This window comes from Pteropus medius, unplaced genomic scaffold, assembly GCF_902729225.1.
Source record: "Pteropus medius unplaced genomic scaffold, Ma_sr-lr_union100, whole genome shotgun sequence".
In the NCBI taxonomy this organism is placed as follows: Eukaryota; Metazoa; Chordata; class Mammalia; order Chiroptera; family Pteropodidae; genus Pteropus; species Pteropus medius.
The window spans coordinates 4400241-4418607 of record NW_024351730.1 but is presented as its reverse complement, the minus strand read 5'-3'; the positions used below and the strand labels follow the sequence as shown (position 1 = coordinate 4418607).

The 18367-nt window shown below is 31.6% G+C and overlaps 1 long non-coding RNA gene across 1 annotated transcript in view; it reads right to left on the bottom strand.

The window, feature by feature from the left end:
• The window catches only part of LOC120588025 (uncharacterized), a 40491-nt gene extending 24574 nt beyond the window's left edge, over positions 1–15917 (bottom strand). Inside the window, exon 1 of the long non-coding RNA XR_005649119.1 lies at positions 15618–15917. This is a non-coding gene — a long non-coding RNA (uncharacterized LOC120588025). The remainder of the gene's footprint in view (positions 1–15617) is intronic.
• Between the last annotated feature and the right edge of the window lie 2450 nt (positions 15918–18367).

Here is an 18367-nt window from a genome sequence, read left to right as displayed (position 1 = left end):
GTTTTTGGTACTTTTGTAAGAATTCTCATATTATAGTCAGATTTGGAAGGAATTATAAGTATTTTAGTATATGAGGTATAATATTTTTCTGCATTTCGAGTTTTCTTATTCAGTGACTACTGCAATCCAAATAGTAAATAAAGTTAAAAATATTTTTAATGTGTATGATTCATTCCCTATGTTTAAAGGCATAAACAAGAAGAGAGCCTATTCATTACTGTTATTCAGATTTTATCTCACCTCTTATTAAATTGCTGTCTTTGGTATTATGTAAACATTTGTCATAATTTGATGTCAGAATAATTTCTAACAATTCCATCCTTTGATTTTATATTTTCTTAGATTTAGCAATTTTTACTTAATTTCCTTGATTTTTTTTTACTGAATAAATGTAAATAAACAAAACAAGATACCTTTTCTACACATGTAAATCAGAAGCACATAATTTCTTATATTTTTTCTGACATGTTCTAAAAATGTCTTGTGACTTAGAGTTTAAAATGAATGATTTGAGCTTTATCAAGTTTTTGAATAGTTTGCATTTTATTTATGTATAGGCTTCTGTTCCATGTATTTGAAAATATATTGTAGAGTCTTTAATATGTTGTAGCAATGTTCCAGGACTTGCAGTTTTACAATAGGCAGATCATCTCATTACACTTATTATTTTAAAAAAGGAGTTGACATGTCCGTACAATACTTCAAATGCAAAAAAAAAATTACTATTGTAAAATACCAAAAATAGTCAATACCCTCAGATACTATGAGTGCAGCTTTTCCTCTGTTGAGAATAAGGGAATAAGAGCACATTATACATATGCTAACTACTTGTTAATGTTCATAAGCAGTGTGTGCAGCAGCTATTTATCATCACCTTTTAGTCGTATGACTGATCACAAATGTGGCTAAAGAACATTTTACAATAATAGCTAACAGAATTCATTTGTTAAAAACAATCACCAATTGATAATTTTCAGTTGGCAAAAAAAGTTTAAAAATTTTCAGAGAATTTTGCATTATTATAGTAGTGCACAATAATTATCAACTAATTAGTGTTTGTTATGTCTAATGAAGAAGCTGCAATAGAGTAGCATTTAATTCATGCTTCATTTGTTAGATTTATCACTTTATTTTATCCATACTTAAATTATTTTAATCTTTCATGAACTCTTTTTGATAAATAAATCATTTTTTTTATTTTGGATTGTTAAAGTGCTTGTGAAAAATACGGATTAATTTTAACTACTATCATACTATTTAAATTACTTAAAAAATGCTCCTTTGTATCTTCACCTCTGAATAAACCTCATTCACTTAAAAATTTAATAAACTACTCCTCTTAGCATTTTAGTATAGAAATGAATGTTCTATCTTGTATATTCAAGACAATGATCTAGTGAATTTTCATTTGATTTTTAAAGTACAAATAAATAGTTTTCTTTGATTATAACTTTTAAGGATTCTAGATGTATTCATCCAGTATGAAGATCAATCTAATATGTACATTATCTGTCTTATTTATAAATAGCTGATAAACAAAAATATAAGCAAATTTTAGAGTTACTAGCAAGGATCTTGTAAGAGTTTGAAGTATTTTCATATTTTTCCAAATATATTTCAGAATAATCTTTTTTCCATTATATATTATCCTTGATTCTCTAAAAATATTCTAGAACTATGACTGTGAATAAACAAGCTATTATTTGTTAATGTTGAATAAAGTTATTCTCATTACAGTATTTATTGAAGATCACTGTACTTATCAGTTAACAAACTCATCCAAGTAAAGCCGTTACTCTTCTTCATGCTCTGTTTGACCATATAAATTTGTCTTTTTCTTTATCATTACTTCTGTCACCTTCTGTTTTTTTTTATTATTTTCCTTGTTTAGATGTATCTTTATTCCCAAATTTTCTTTTTTTCAGCTTTGTCAAGATGTAATTGACATACAATGCTGTGTAAGTTTAAGGAGTATGACATGTTGATTTGATCCACGTGTGTTGCAAAAATCACCACCTTAGTGTTAGCTCACAGCTGCATCATATCACATAATTACAATTCCTTTTTGCGGTGAAAACATTTAAGATCTATGCAGCAACTTCCAAGTATATAAATAATTATTATTAACTACATCACTATGCTGTACATTAGATTTCCAGAAAATATTCACCTTATAGCTGGAAGTTTGTACTCTTTGATCAACATCTTCACTTTTCTTCCACCCTCCAGCCCCTGGTAACTACCGCTCTGGTTTCTGGTTCTATGAATTCAGCATTTTTAGCTTCCACATATAAATGATATTATACAGTATTTGTCTTTCTCTGTCTGACTTATTTAACTTAGCATAATACCCTCGAGGTTCACCCATATTGTTGCAAACACCAAGATGGCCATCTTTCTTACTACTTTCTACTGTGTGTGTATGTGTGTGTGTGTGTGTGTGTGTGTGTGTGTGTATACACACACAAATATATATGTATATACATATATACATATATATATCTCATAAAGTCTTTATGCATTTATCTATTGACTAACACTTAGGTTGTTTCCATATCTTGACTATGTGGATAATACTTCAATGAGCATGAGAGTGAAGATATTTCTTTGAGGTGGTAATTTTATTTCCTTTGGATGTATACCCAAAAGTGGGATTGCTGGATTATATGGAAATTTTTATTTTTTTGAGGAAATTTTATTCTGTTTTCTATATTGGCCGAACCAATTTACAGGCTCACCAAAAGTGCAAAACTGTTCCCTTTTCTCTGCATCCTCACCAACACTTTTTTTCTCTTCTCATTTTGATGATAACCATTCTAACAAGTGTGAGGTGATATCTCATTATGGTTTCCATTTGATTTCTCCAATGATTAGTGATGTTGAGCACCTTTTCATGTACCTGTTGGTCACTTGTATGTCTCTTTTAGAAAACTGTCCATTCAGTTCCTCTGCTTGTTTTTAAATCATATTGTTTACTATTGAGTTGTATACATTCTTTATATATTGTGAATATTACCCCTTATCAGATATATGATTTGCAAATATTTTCTTATCACATAATTTGCTATCAATTTTGTTGTGATTTTAGTAGTCTACATTTTCTTAGCAATTGTGATTCTTTCTCTTATTTTCATAATTTTTAACCATCGTGGGTTTTAGTTTCCATGAAGAAATAAATTTTTTACATTTTTAATGTCTGAGGTTAGTGGGGAGTGGGGAGAGGTATACGTTTTTGGCTTTTACCAAGATAGATTTAGTATAATCAAATATTTTGAAAGTATATACAAAACTACCCTGAGTTTAAGGCATATACAAGGAAAACGTTGATGCAGTTTAAAATTGCGGCCATTGTGTATTGAGCTATAGTAGTGTGTAAAGTACTTGCAAACTATCTATAGTAACTTATTAATACATGAAATTTTGTACTGAAAATTTTGTGGTTTTTTTTTTTCTGGCTATTTCTATGTGTCAATAGAAAATTTGGTGTTGCTTTGCCTGGAATTACTAGAAGATGCATCAGATACTTTAAAAGATGATCCAATGCTGTGATCTATGATACATAAAACAGGAAATGTCATTCATAAACATACTATTTGTTTATAGTGCTGCTATGTGTTTTTCCCTTATGAACCCAAGAATTCTGACCATTTTTTTTCTTTTAATTCTGATCAAAAAGAGCAAAAGAGTATAATTTAATCATAATTGTGCACTCTGCATTTTATTCTTATTTATATACTCCAGACTGGAAGGAATAGTGTTTTGCTTAGTCATCAATAAGAAGTGAATCCCTTGTTTATAATTTTGCACCACTGATTGGAAGAATTTTGATACACTAGCTTCTGATGTCATATATTTCAAATTTGTATCTCTCCACTACACACATTTTTCTGGTGTCATGTGCCATAGAACGTGTTTAAGACCCAATAGGGCCTCTGTTCCTTTACCTTCAAGTCACTGTACTAGGAAAGGTTTAAGAGTGAGAAGATGAAGTATTCTTGGAGGTCATTACTATATCAGAATGGCTAGCCCTAAATAAACCATACAGAAATGTCACTGAAAAGTACTGAAAAAATCCCACTCAGTCCAATAAAATGTATTCTCAACTCAATATCCCTTGGTTAGCACACAAATATGCCCATGACTGACACAATGGAAGGAAAAGTATGATTATAACAGAGAAAAGTTATAGTTATAAATCCATTTGGTTTAAACATATTATTTCACCACATTTTATAATAATAAGTTACCCAGTCAATACATCACTAGGATTCTTCTTAGGGATCTTCTTAGGTCTGTGGAAGAAACTTTGTGAAAATGAGGAGTCCTGTAACTTAACCTTCATTAATACCATGTCAAATCCACCTCAACCAGGTATTTAAATTGATGCAGTTTAAATGTATTTGATATCATTAACAGGTAAATACAAGTTAGGTTAATACAAAAAACAAACAAATAAACAAATATGTAAATAAATGTATTTGTATCATATAACCAAAATATGAGTGCCTACCAATTGGTACATTTTATATTTCTGTTCTTTACAGTAATACCTGTCTTAAATGACCTTAATCCAATGCAAGTGGGATGGAAGGATTCATGACTAATAGAAAGAAAATTTTGTGACTATTGGAGCAGGTTTGGCTACAGATATCTTCCTTCCAACAAAATTTATCTAGTCTGTATTCCAATAATTCATGAATATTACTTAACTTCTTATAACCTAAAAGATAGCCAAGTGAATTTTAAAAATAGAACAAGAAAGTTAGTTAAATAACCCCTAAATTTCCAATTTAATTATCTATCTTAGCTGGACTAGTGCTAATGATAAATCACATTAGACTCATGGGCTGTTGCTAACATTTCTCCCCTTTTCTCAATCTTCTCACTAAACATGTTCTGCCTCACTTTTACCAAATCATATGACTCCTACCTTCGTTATCAAATCCAGTATTGTGGCCTTTCTTCTTCTCCCATTCTTTAAAAACTAATTCCTTTTTATGACCTTGACCCTATTACTTTCCATTCTTTGCCATCCAGCATTTCTTTCTCCTATTAATTTATTCATTGCTTTTGGTGAATTACTACTCTTACACAGGCTTATTCCTCCTTTATATAAAGACTTAGATAACACTGTGCCAAAAACAAAGCTTTAATTCACATAACTATTCATTTGCTTAACAAATATTTCTTTGTGTTTTGTCTGTTCCAGATACTTGATGAAAATAAGACAGATGAAGATTCTTGTCCTTACAGAATTTATAATCTAAAAGGGAAAACATAATAAAAAGGAAATATATGGATATATAAGAACATGTAGAAATTAAGCACACTGAAGAAAAAAAAAATAGACAAAGTAAGGAACTAGTGGCAAGACAAGTGAACAAGATATATTAGAGATAATAAACTTTCCTGAGTGGATAGCTCAAAGTGACATGATATAATGAAAAGAGTGGTTAGAGAAAGCTTTCCTCAAGAAGTGAGTTCTAAGAAGATATGAATAATATGAACACCTAGAGTATTAAGGGAAAAAGTCAGCAGGAGCAACAAATACAAAGTCCTTGAAAGAGAAAGGTATTTATTAGAGGAGCAGCAAGAAAGTCAACTGGACTAAAGCAGGGAGCATAAGGTAGGTGTCATGGTATAAAGATGGGCAAGGGCCAATAAAATGGCAGGGGATAAATGGGAGAGAAAAATAACATTTAGTGGGATTTGAACAGAGGAATAACATGCTCTGATTTGTATTTTAAAAAGCTAAGTCAAAACTGTTGAGTGGAGAATCAATTGTAGAAGGACAAGAATGGAAATAGAGGAGCTGACTGCAATAGTTCAGATAAAAGGAGTTGATGGCATAGATTAATAAAATAGTGGTAGAAATGGTGAGGAAGGGCAAGATTTGATCTAAATTGTTGAGAGATAGCTAAAAGAACTTTACACCAGATTAATTGTGTATTATAAACTGAACATTTGTGTTCCCCCAAAAGTCATATATTAAAATCTATACCCAATGTGAAGATGTTTGGAGATGGAGCCTCTGGAAGGTAATTAGATCATAAGGGTCAAGCCATCATGAATGGGATTAATGACCTTAGTAAAAGATTTTCCTCCATTGTTTTATCAAAGATATATATTTACAAGAGAAATTACCTACTTCAGGCATTAATGAAATTTTTGTTTCAAATAATACTAGCAAATTGCCTTCAAAAATTCCTAATTCAGTTTACATTCCCTCTTTACTGTATGAGTAGCACATTGCCCAAAAGTCCACAAACAATCGCCATCAGTAACTGCTTAAATTTTCTAAAATTAAGAGTATTTCTATTTTAACCTATATTTCCCTAATTATCATCTGTTGTTTGCTTCCTTCTGTTTAAGCTTTAAATTTATTTAGATTTTTGTTTTACATGTTTATGAAGTAAAAATCTAATTTTACATTATAATGATATTTTTATGTTATAGTGATAGTCTTCTTGACATTTATTGAACTTTTTTCACTCACTAATTTTTATTTTTTTTGTATTTATGTATGAAAAAATATACACACACATATTACACATATGCACATACACATAAACCTGGACTTTCTGGACTTTCTATTCTATTAAGCCATTGTTCACTCATGAACCAATGTTACACACTGTTAATTTATAAAGCTTCATGATATACTGCTATTTGGTATAACAAGCCACTCTTTGTTGTTTGGGTTTTTTTAATTATTTCATTGTTAATGTTATGCTTTAAATTATTTCATTGCTAGTTTTCTGAATTTTTAAAACTGCTGAATCTCATAAAAATCTTAACTGAAACTACAACATAAATGAATTTAGAGAACCAGCATGACAATAACAATGTTGAGTTTTCCCTTGTATAAACATAATAAAAATTTCCATTTATTCAGGTCTTTTGTGTGCCCTTTACTAACATTTGAAAACTTTCTCACGGTACACTAAAATAGCTTGAATTTTTTAAGGCTGTTCATTTGCTGAGTACTTGAGAGTTTCTGTTACTGCTGTGAAAGGAGTCCTTATTACTCTTTACTATTATATTTTCTAATTTGTTTGTTGCTGTTAATGAGAAAAGTTACTGATTTTTTGTTCTTGATCTTATATCTGGCTATTTTGCTTGATCAACTAACAGTCTTGCTAAAATTAATTTCTATTTATAAATCAGTCACTAACAACATTTAAAATGTCTTCCATTTTATAGTTGAGGAAAGGGAACTCTGAAGAGGTTATACCTTGCTAATTTCACATAACTAACCAGAGGAAATTCAAGCCTAGAATTTTTTGATGGCTGCAACATCGTTTCTCTGACACTTATAGAAAACAATACAGAGCAGGACATGAACAGACATTCGTTTACCAAATGAAATCCCCCTCTCACACAGAGATATGTTCTGGTTATTAGCAGAATGAGATGAGAATAAAATGAGAACATCTGAGTTAATTCATATAGAAAAGTCTTGAAGCATAATGTAAATGTGGGATAGTCTTAATCTTGTTATGTGAGAGGCCATTATGTCATGCTTAAGGGACAAATTACTGAGGTTAAAGTCTGGCTCCACCACTTATAGTTGAGGGATTTTGGAAGTTCAAAAAACTTTTCTGCATTTAATTTTCTTCAAAATAGGGATAATAATACTGGTGTTTATGTTTAAGGTTTATGAGCATTACATGAGTAATCAGGTAAAGAGCTTGATATAGCATCTGTCATGTGGAAAGTATCCATGATTGTTAGCTGGTATTCTTTTTGCAACATCTATAACTGGGTCTTGCCTATAATAGAAACTTAAACAAACCTGTTAAATTGAAATTTAATTGTAGTGGGACACTATTGCACAGTTTAGCTTCAAGGAAACCAGTAACATTCCCATATTACCTCTCTTATTGCAGAAAAATGAGTTATCCATAATGAAAGCTGCTACTATAATATTGAATATAAATTCATTCTGACAACTGGTTTGTCCAACAGCTCCATTACACAATTCAGTATGAAACAGATGTGCATGATATACCCTCAGCACAACCCCCTACCCTCAATCAAATCAATTTAGAGGTACCTTTTGCTCTAGCTCCAAAATATATGCAGGCAATGTCTATTTCACTCTAAGCTACTATGTTCTCTCACCTGGTCGACCAAATGGCCTCCTGTCTCATGTCTCTCTTTTCACTGGATCCATTCGATCTATTCTCCACAAAGCAGACTGAATAGTCTCTAAAAATTAAAAGTATCTCAAAGAGAGCTGTCTTCAGTAACTATCTCCTTGGATTTTAAATATCCTAAAATACTTTTCATGCTGGAGCCCCATCCACTCTTTAGTCTCAAGTTATTTATGGACAGAGGAAAGAAGTGCAAAAATCTCTGGGTCAGAACAATATTTTTCCAGTCTCACTCTCTTTCTTTCTATTCTTCTGTATAGCTTTAACTTAAAGAGCTTCTTATCTTAGATCTCAGATAAAAAACATTCTCAAAGACATCCTTTTTGAACACACTATTGAAAGCAATTTCCCAATATCCACTCTGTTGATCTCTGTCATTTATTCCCCTCTGTTGTAATCACAACACTCATTGTTACACAGAATTAATGCTTTTCTTTATTATTTGTTTATTGTCTGTGTCCACCCCACCTATTCTGCATTCCAAAATTAGAATCACATTAAATCACACCAGGATCTTGTTTTTCTAGTTCACCATTATAACTCCAGTATCTGCTAAACTACCTGCCACATAATATATACCCAGTGAATATTTGTCGAATTAATAATTAATATATGAATATAGTATTGATATTAAAAATGAAGCTGCTACCTCACTCTCCTCTTTCAACACATGTAACTTCAACAGGTATAATTTCAGCCTCTGGAATTTACTGTTCTTTTTTTTTTGTCAGTTCTTACTTTAAAACAGATTTCTCAAAAAATAAGAAGGCACTTTCTCATTATAAATTTATAAGCTTTGTCTGCCTTCACTTTCAGTGATGAAACCTGACTTAAGGTTCCAGATGTTGGGGGCGTGTAATTGACTAAGCCACCTACTAACATGTCTAGACTTACTTTATATAGGAAGTATTTCTATACCTATATTGCTCAAAATATTAAATACAACCATTTTGAATTTTTTTCTCACCTGACTCAAGACAAGACTTCTATCAAGAAGAGCAATTTTTTAAATATCATCTTTGATAAAATTGATATATTTATATTACTACATAATGACAAAATTTTCAAAGTCAGGTTTTTAGTAGAAAAAAAAACTGACAAGATGAATGAATGAGGAAATGATTAGGCTAAATTTGCAGGTAAGAGCCTCAGGGAAAGATGATAAGCTGAGCAAATTTGTGTCAAGGAATGTTTCACTCTGTGAGTTCTGCGATGGAAGGGAAAGTTTAAAAATATAATTTTGAAATCCAGATCGTAAGGTGGTAAACCATTCTGAGAATATGAATGAGCTAGTTAACACTTGTACCTATTTATTTGTTTTTGCTTATTGGTTTCCTTCACCTTGTCTACATTCTCACCCTATGCAGCATGCACACATTCATTTAGGCAATGGACATTACTGTCTTAACCCAGATTCTGGGCCAGATGTTGAGTTATAATGGTGTGTAAATCAAGCAGGTTCCCTACAGCTGTGGATCTTGGAGTTCAGTTCACACACTCGACAATTTCTGACTTCCTGCTTCTTCCCTTTATGTTTGATGGTAGGTAAAACGTCAAAATGTAAATAACCTTACTTTAAATAGTAAACTATCTATAATCACCATTAAAAGAAACTGTGTATGATCTGAAAGAACAGGAAAAAAACTTTTTTTTAGTTACCAAATTGTAGATATTTCCCTCTCCCATGACTGGCCTCTGCTCCATGTTCTGATAAAGCCTTTCGAAACTTTGATATTCCTAGCCTCTCGAATACTAGTATTATATCTACTTAAATGTGTGTGCTACATCATTTAATTTACCAGAGTAGATCCTTTGAAAGTCATTGGGGTACTAAATTATATCACCATATACTAACTAAGTTCTCCCTGTACTACACATATTATTTCATTCAACTTTTCTGTCATGCTTTTTTGAATATGGCTACTGGAGTTAAATTGGTGTGCCTATCTACAACTTCATTCTCAGTATGGCTTCTAGAATTTGGACAAGACATAAGATGTCCCAGCTAACAATCTTATTTTTTTTCTCCTGTGGGAGAAGAAATCATGATCAAAGGGGGAAAATCTATGAACACTCTATTTTGGAATTTATTTTTATCCGCATTTTCATATTCTTGATTTACTAACTTTCCTTCCCATTTTATACACTTAAGCATCCTAAATAATACTTTATTCATTACAATATTAAGAAGCTTAACTAAACTAGTTCCTACATGAAAAAGATATATTAAGTCAAATTCTTATATTTTAGAAGCCAATAATTTTTTTATTTAAAATTTTTTAATTTAAATTAAAAAACTAAAAGCCAATAAATGCCTTTATTAAATGTAGATTTTCAGAATCTTTAAAGAAAATTACACTATGCACCTATTATAACCCTGCCCTGGAAGAGAATATTCAATTAATTAAAGATACTTGAATTTTTAGAATATTATATAGATATCTTCAAAGATAAACAAAGTAAGAGAAAGTAGTATAATGGACCACCACATACATATCACTCAGCATCAACATTTGTCAATTCATATCTACATTTCCTTCATCTATACTGGCACCAATCTCTACCCTCCCAAGGTTATTTTGAAATAATCTCAGATATATCATTTTATAAATAAGTATTCAGCATGTATCTCTAAAATGTATAACATATCCGCAATACAATTATTATATCTAAAGCATTAAAAATAATTCTTTAATGTCAACAAATACACAATCCACAACTCTCTTTTGTAATAGTTTGTTTTAATTGTGATCCAGAATATTATCTACATATTATAACTGCAAAAACATCTAATTCCATTTTAATCTACATCTCTATCTTCTTTTTTTCTTACATATTTGTCTTTGTGGTTGAAGAATTCAGGTAATTTTTCCTGTGGGATTTCCCACATTGTGAATTTTACTAATTGTATCCTTGAATATTGTTTAATATGTCCCTCTTTCATCTGACTCTCCAGTAATTTGGTAGTTAGATCTAGAGGCTAAGTGGGATCCTAGTCTACTCAAAGATTTTATTTTAATTACTCTGTATATAACAGAAAAAAAAATCAAATATCCGCCACATGGGTTTCATTAAATAAACCATGGAATAGTCACACAATGCAAAATAATATAACTTAAAAGAAATAAGGAATTCTTCTCAACAGAACTATGTGGTAATTGCTAGAATATATAGTATTGTTAAATAAAAAAGCCAGTGCAGATGTATGTAATATGCTTATAAGTATCTAAGAAGGGGAGGATAATATATATGTGTCCAATTGCTAATAGTAAAAAGAAATAGATAAATAAACCATATATATGTACATATAAATATATGTATATATGTATATATATATGTATATATACATATATACATACATGTATATATGTATTATATATATGTGTGTATATATATATGTATATATGTTTGCCTATAATGAGGAAAGAGAGTGGAGGGAATAGGAAAATAGAAACTAGATTTCTTTGAATAAACATCGTTTTATGAATTTTATGAAAGAAAAATATAAACATTTAATTATAAAACAAAAATTTTTTTAAAAGTCATTAAAAACTGAAATTAATATGAAACAAGTAAACGTACATAAATATATAATGGCATAAAATACAAATAGAAAACATATTCCAATTGATTTTAAGGTGTAGTAATTTGATTGTACAACCTTAATGGGATATAACCTTTGGTAGGAACTAAAAGAACTGGAAAAATAAACTTAGAATATTTTTAATAATTACATATTTGGTAGTATTAGTATTGTACTCCAAGACTGTCATTGGTGTAGGATGGAATAAAGCCTAGAAACAATGACCACTCAGTAGCAATGAGCACATCTATATCCAGATTTTCATAGCTAAGTACAACTTCTCACTAAAAAAAACAAGTTTCCTGAGAGAAATGACAGATTCTTCGTCCAGATCATGCTATGTACAAAATGAGTCTGGCATATCTTGTCATACCAGAAATTAAGGAAGCTGTCAGAGACTACTAGGGTCTGACTGTGTTGCTGCGGGTTCGAGGTTCCGGAGTACCAGGGTCTGGCATTTAGAAGAAAATCAGGGAACTGTAGGTAACTGTGACATAGCTCTTTATTCAAGCAAGAGTGCAGCCAACCTCACAGGGTGGCAGCGCCTTTTATACACAGGTTAAACAATAGTGGCATACTGCCAGATAACAAGCTCTCACATGCCTATTGGACACATGGTTACAGAAGGGGAGAAATGCTGAGTCACTTCCACTTGAAAGTTAGCTACTAAGAGTGTGGATGACTACAGCCATCTTTTTTTTTCTCCTCAGTGGCAAAGGATCATTTAATAAGCTTCCATTAGGTCAGATAGAACCATTTGAGTGCCAATAAGATAATAAATGCAGTGAATTACAATACATTAAAATATTTAATTCCATCAGTTCATGATGATATTTAAAAAAAAAAATTCAGTGGTCAAATTTTAAATATGCTAGAAAACAAAATCATTATTGTAAAAACTGGAAAATAAAGGGGAAAAACAGAACATTTACCCTGTCTGTCCTCTAGAAAGTGTACTTAAGAGTAACCAAAATTTGCAGAGGACAAGTTTCTGTTTATAAAAATAATCCGACTAATAAATGAAGAAAGAACAATGCAATTTGAATACCATGATTTTTCAGTGCTTGACGAATTAATGAATCAAAGCAATGATTATCTGTAGTGCTAACATCACTAAAAGAGAACAATTTGGCATGTGCCCTCTGACACAATGCAATCTATGAAGTAGTCTTGCAGAAGGAAGAGGAGGAGGGGGAGGAGGAGGAAGGATGGGAAGGGTGAGGAGGAGGAAGTGGAAGAGGAGGAAGAGGAGGGTGGAGGAAAGCAGAGGGAGGAAGAGAGGGAGATGGGGAAGAAGGAGGGGAGGAAGAAAGAAAACCTTAATCATTTGAAATTTGTAAAGGTAATATTCAAAGTAGCTCAAATTTTATTAAATACCTACAGAGCCTCACATATATATCAGGAAAATGACAATATCTGGCACCTCATTGTACCTCAAAGAAAACTGAATGACTAAGTGAACAAATGTATTTAAGATACTAACTTTGGATTTAGAAAGCTGCTAAAATTTCACTCTCAAAACTCTCAGTAGAAAATATTAATGGCAAATGAGTTTGCTAATGAATACTGAACATGTGACAATTTATTAAGAAGAGAAATATAAATATATAATCAATACAATTTAAGCAAATAATCTCCAAGACAAAACATCCCTCTTATATTAAACAAAAAAAGTAAGCTGTTGCAATAACTGTGACTCACTCTTAATTCAGCTTGCAAGCTTCTCTCAAAAAATAATTATAATGAAAGGTATTTCTCAAATAATTTGTTGCAGTTTAAGTTTTGAAAGTCAGCATGAGTCACACAACCCCACACATGAGAGAATGAATATGTTGAGGAGGTGACAAGCTCTTTGTTCACCAAGGGAGAAAAAAACTGTGTCATACATATTCTTGAAAAAGCCATCCTACTGGGCAGTAGCTTTGCAATATAACTCTCTCTTCATCCACCTCTGAGATTTATTTGACTCTGATACACATAATACTATTTCTTAGTCTATAGTATTGATTATTTTGTGATAGTGTTAGAAACTATAACTTTAGGCATTTTCTAAGAGGTGTCAGAGTCCAGTCACACACATACATGCACACATACATTCATTCACTCTCATTTTATATGTAAGAAGCCATTGTCTAAACTGGTTTTGCTGAGCTTAGAGCCAAAGCAAAAATTTGATTCTACTTGTACAATGGTGCTATGTGGAACAATGTATTGGTTTTGAGCAAAATTTATTAATGGAATTTTAATTATCTAATAATGTTCAATTGCCTGATGACATTACCTAATCATTTACATGTTACAATTACCTATCATTGACCCAAAAGTTTATAATGGACACAAAACATGACATCAATTAAGTTTGCACCCTAGAGAAAGTCATGTAAACTCTCTAAACCTTCATTTTTTTTTTTCACCTGGAAATCCAGGAAAATTGAACTAAATTATCTCCAAGATACTTTCAATTCTAGGTTCTGAGAACACCTCAATAACACAGGCAATGCCTACCTTTCCAATGTGTCTAATTTTGGCTTTATTTATGTGTACATTTAAGATTATAATTACAAAAATGTTTTTAGTGCATTTTAACACTGGAAAGTCAAAGGTTATGCCTATTATCACTTGTGGTTAAAAAAAGAAGAAGAAGAATCAGACACAAATCCTGCCCTGAAAGGCTCACAGAAGGCTCATGATGCAAAAGCAGATAATGTTCAATGTTCAGATGTAATGATTGCTACCACATTGGTAAAGACAAAACATCCTCTCAGAATCAGAAAAACATTCATGTGAGTGGTAACATTTGAATTCAATATTTAAAGATGAAACAGTCTGATAAGAGTGTCTCCTACATGTTTCCAAATACTGTCATAGTTCTCTAAGAGTGAGTACTATATCACATTAGTCTTTACTTAGTGGGAGGTAAAAACTTTTTTTGCATTTAGTTGAGAATTGAAAAAATCTAAATCATAGAATAGCATCTGAAAGAAACATAGGAAAATAACACAGAACAATCTCCAGATGTTAAGAATGAAAAATGTAAAACTCACAAAAATTTTATTATGGCTTGAAAAACTTTCTCAAAATTTAAAGAAACCCTTCAACTTAAGCTGAAAATATCCTTGGTAGAAGTTCTGGCAATAAATTATCTTGATAATCAGTATATTTGGGGTTATTAATTATGGCCTAATGGATTTCTTTTAACAATAATTAATTTTTTATCTGATTATTTATGTAGATAGAAAAAGCTGATAATCCTTTATACAAATAGAATAATAAGTTTAAAAATGACTATATTAAGTATAGACAGCAGAAATAATCAGAATATCAGAAACATGTAAGTTTTTCTCTAACATCTAAATTGAACTCCTATTCTATGGATATAGTAGATAGAACCTGAAAATGCCAAGTTTGTAGTTAGAAAATATTGCATTTTTTGAACTAATAAAATCTTAGTCATAGTCAGTATAGGGTTTTCTAGCCAAATTTATCTTTTCTCCACTCTCTTTCAAAGTTGTCTTACCAAAGAAAAAATTAAAAATAGAAAGTTTGTCACAGATCAATAGCCAGTGAGAATACTTGCTTTAAAAAGAATTCCAAAACATTTAAAGAGCAGGGGTCTCCAAATTGACAATGAAAATTTTGCCAATTTTGAAAGTGTTTGAGTAATTTTTCCCAATTACTACCACCATATGATACTTAGTTATGCACAGTGTTAGGCAAGATTGAAAGGTTTTAACTATTCCATATGGCACAGCAGGCCGTAATTGAGAAGGAGCAGCTGAAGCCATACTCCCCTAAGGAGAATTTTACCAGACAAGGCAAGCATGACTGCAAGCGTAAATACAGGGAAAGTGCAGACAATGCTGTGTCATCATTCCTACCTTTGCAGCCCACTGGTGGGGTGACCTTGTTCTTCCTCTTTTCTACGCTTCTTAAGTGCCTCTAAAATTGACAATTCACTTGCAATTCTTCTCCTGCCTCAGTCTTTCTTTAGTGTAAAAATAAATTTTTTAAAATATGAGCTTTGAAGTATGAAAGAAGGGACTGGAACTTCCTAGGCATCACATATGCAATCAGAGGGCAACAAACCCAGGAAGAATCAGTCAGTAATACCTATCAATTTTACTGAGCCTTTATGAGAGAGTTGGTGATTAGATTAAATGACTCTGAAGGGTGAAATTCAATGGAAGAGCTCATTATTTCTATTATTGATAGAGCTGCTAAGGGTCATGTCCATTATGCAGGTGCAGAAGAGAAAGAGGGAAAAAATCCCATTAGGCTTAGAATTTAGTTCATGATTATAATTTTGGTCATATGCTCTTTTTTAAAATATATTGAAACTAATTGAATATTTAAACCATTTGTTTTCTTTCTGTTTTTTATATATGTTTTCAAATTCATATATTTAAGTAAAAGAGAAATTTCCCCATTTATGTCCTTATGTGTTGGTTAATTTCTTAGTATATTTGAGACTTGTTCAAGTTTATTGCCAGAGGATATATACACCTTGAGATAGACTGATGATAATAGCTTCATACAAGAAAATCGTTTTTTAATATTCAATAATAGAATCTATTCAATGGGACCTAAGATAGACCTGCTTCTCAATGTACTCTCTTTAGAAAATCAGGAAATATTAAGTTTCATAGGATACATACATCAATGCCTATCTTTTTTTTTTTTTTTTTTTTTGGTTATTTAACTAACTACAACAGTGGTTCTCAAATGGTAGCATGCATCAGAATCACCTGGAGGGCTTGTAAAAATAGATTCCTGGGCCTCATCTCAGATAAAGTAGGTCTGTGATTAGACCTGATAATTTGCATTTCTAACAAAACGCAGATGATACTGATGCTATTGACCCATTGCCCACAGTTTTGAGATGCACTGAATTAGACGATAGAAACTATGTTTATTTAAATCTCTATACAGAAATAATTAAACACAGAGAATCTCCATAAGTGGCATATGGTGAGATATAGAATCTAATTTAAACAAAGTGTAGCCTCAAAGATAGCTAATGTTAGCAAAATCTTTTTAAAAAGAATGATAAATACCATATGATTTCACATACATGCAGAATCTAAGGAACAAAAAGAACAAACTAATAAAAAAATAGACGTACAAATATAGAGTATACTCTGGTGATAGCCAGAGGGGCTGGAGGTTGAGAGACTGGGAAAATGGGGTAAAGGGTTAAAGAAATACAAATCAGTAGTTGATACATGGTCATGGGGATGGTGAGCATGGCTTAGGAAATGCATTTAGCATTAATGTAATGGCTAGATGTAGAGCTAGAGGAGAGAAAGAACAATTAGGAGCATTGTTTTATAAACTATATAAATGTCTAACCAATGTACTATGTACTTGAAATTAATGAAATAAAATTAAAAATAAATAAACAGGTCTTATGATTGAATTTATTGTAGATCTACAAAATAGAACTTGTAATTGAATTTTTTTGTAGGAAGTTTAGAAAATTGTGTTGTTATCAATGAGGTAATGTGGCATCGTCTGTGTATGACAGTAAGTGACATACAATCAGAAGAGATATTTTCTCATAGTTCTGGAAGCTTGAAGACTGGTATCAGGTTGGTAGTATGGTAGGGTTCCGGTGAGAGTCCTCTTCCTGGCTTACATTTAAGCCAACTTCTCACTTTGTCCTCACATGGGAAGTGCAGGGAGAGAGCTCTTCTTATAAAGGTACTAATCTTTTCATAAGGCCCCACATTGTGATCTCATCTAAATCTAATTATCTCCCAAAGACTTCATCTCCAAATATCATCATAAATACCATAACATTTGGGATTAGGGCTTGAATGTACAAATTCTGTGGTGGACACAATTCAATCCATAACAAGCCACGAGGAGAAAAAGTCTATATGCTGACTCTCACATCTTAATAATTTGTATAACCAATGTCAGAACTATCACAGATCAGATATATGCCCCAGTATAATTTATGACAAGTGGCACTAAAGATCATGATTTAGAAGTATATAACTGTCCTTGCTGATGCTCATCTCAAAATGTAGCAGCATCTTTTCCAAACATGGTGATTTCTCTTAAGAATTTGTATCCATTATATCTCCAGCTGAAACTTCTGCTCTAGATTCTAGACCCACACCAAGTTGCCTACTTAACATCTCCACTTGGAAGCATGATAAGACATTTCAAACTTAACATATCCAAAACAGCTCTTAATCTCCCTCTACTATTCTCCCCACTTTTCTTCCTACCATGTTCCCCATCTCAGTTAACACACTTCATCCTTCTCATTAAATCTCCAAATCTTAATTTTTTCTTTAACTCTCATATTTTTGTTTTGTTTTGTTTTGTTTTGTTTTACAATTCACACCGTATTACAAATCTTGTTGATACTAGTTTCAGAACAGTTTTGTATTAGGTCCATGTCTTACCACCATCACCACCCCCCTGATTCAAATCACCGTCGTTTCTTCACTATCCAGTTGGGTTTACTGCTATAACCTCTGAACTTATATTCCTAGTTATATACTGCTCCTGTCCACTTACTTTATTCTCATCTCTGCAGCAGAATAATTAATTCTTTTAAAATATGTCAGATCAAGCCACTCTTCTTAAAATCTTCTAATGGGTTTATCCTCTACCT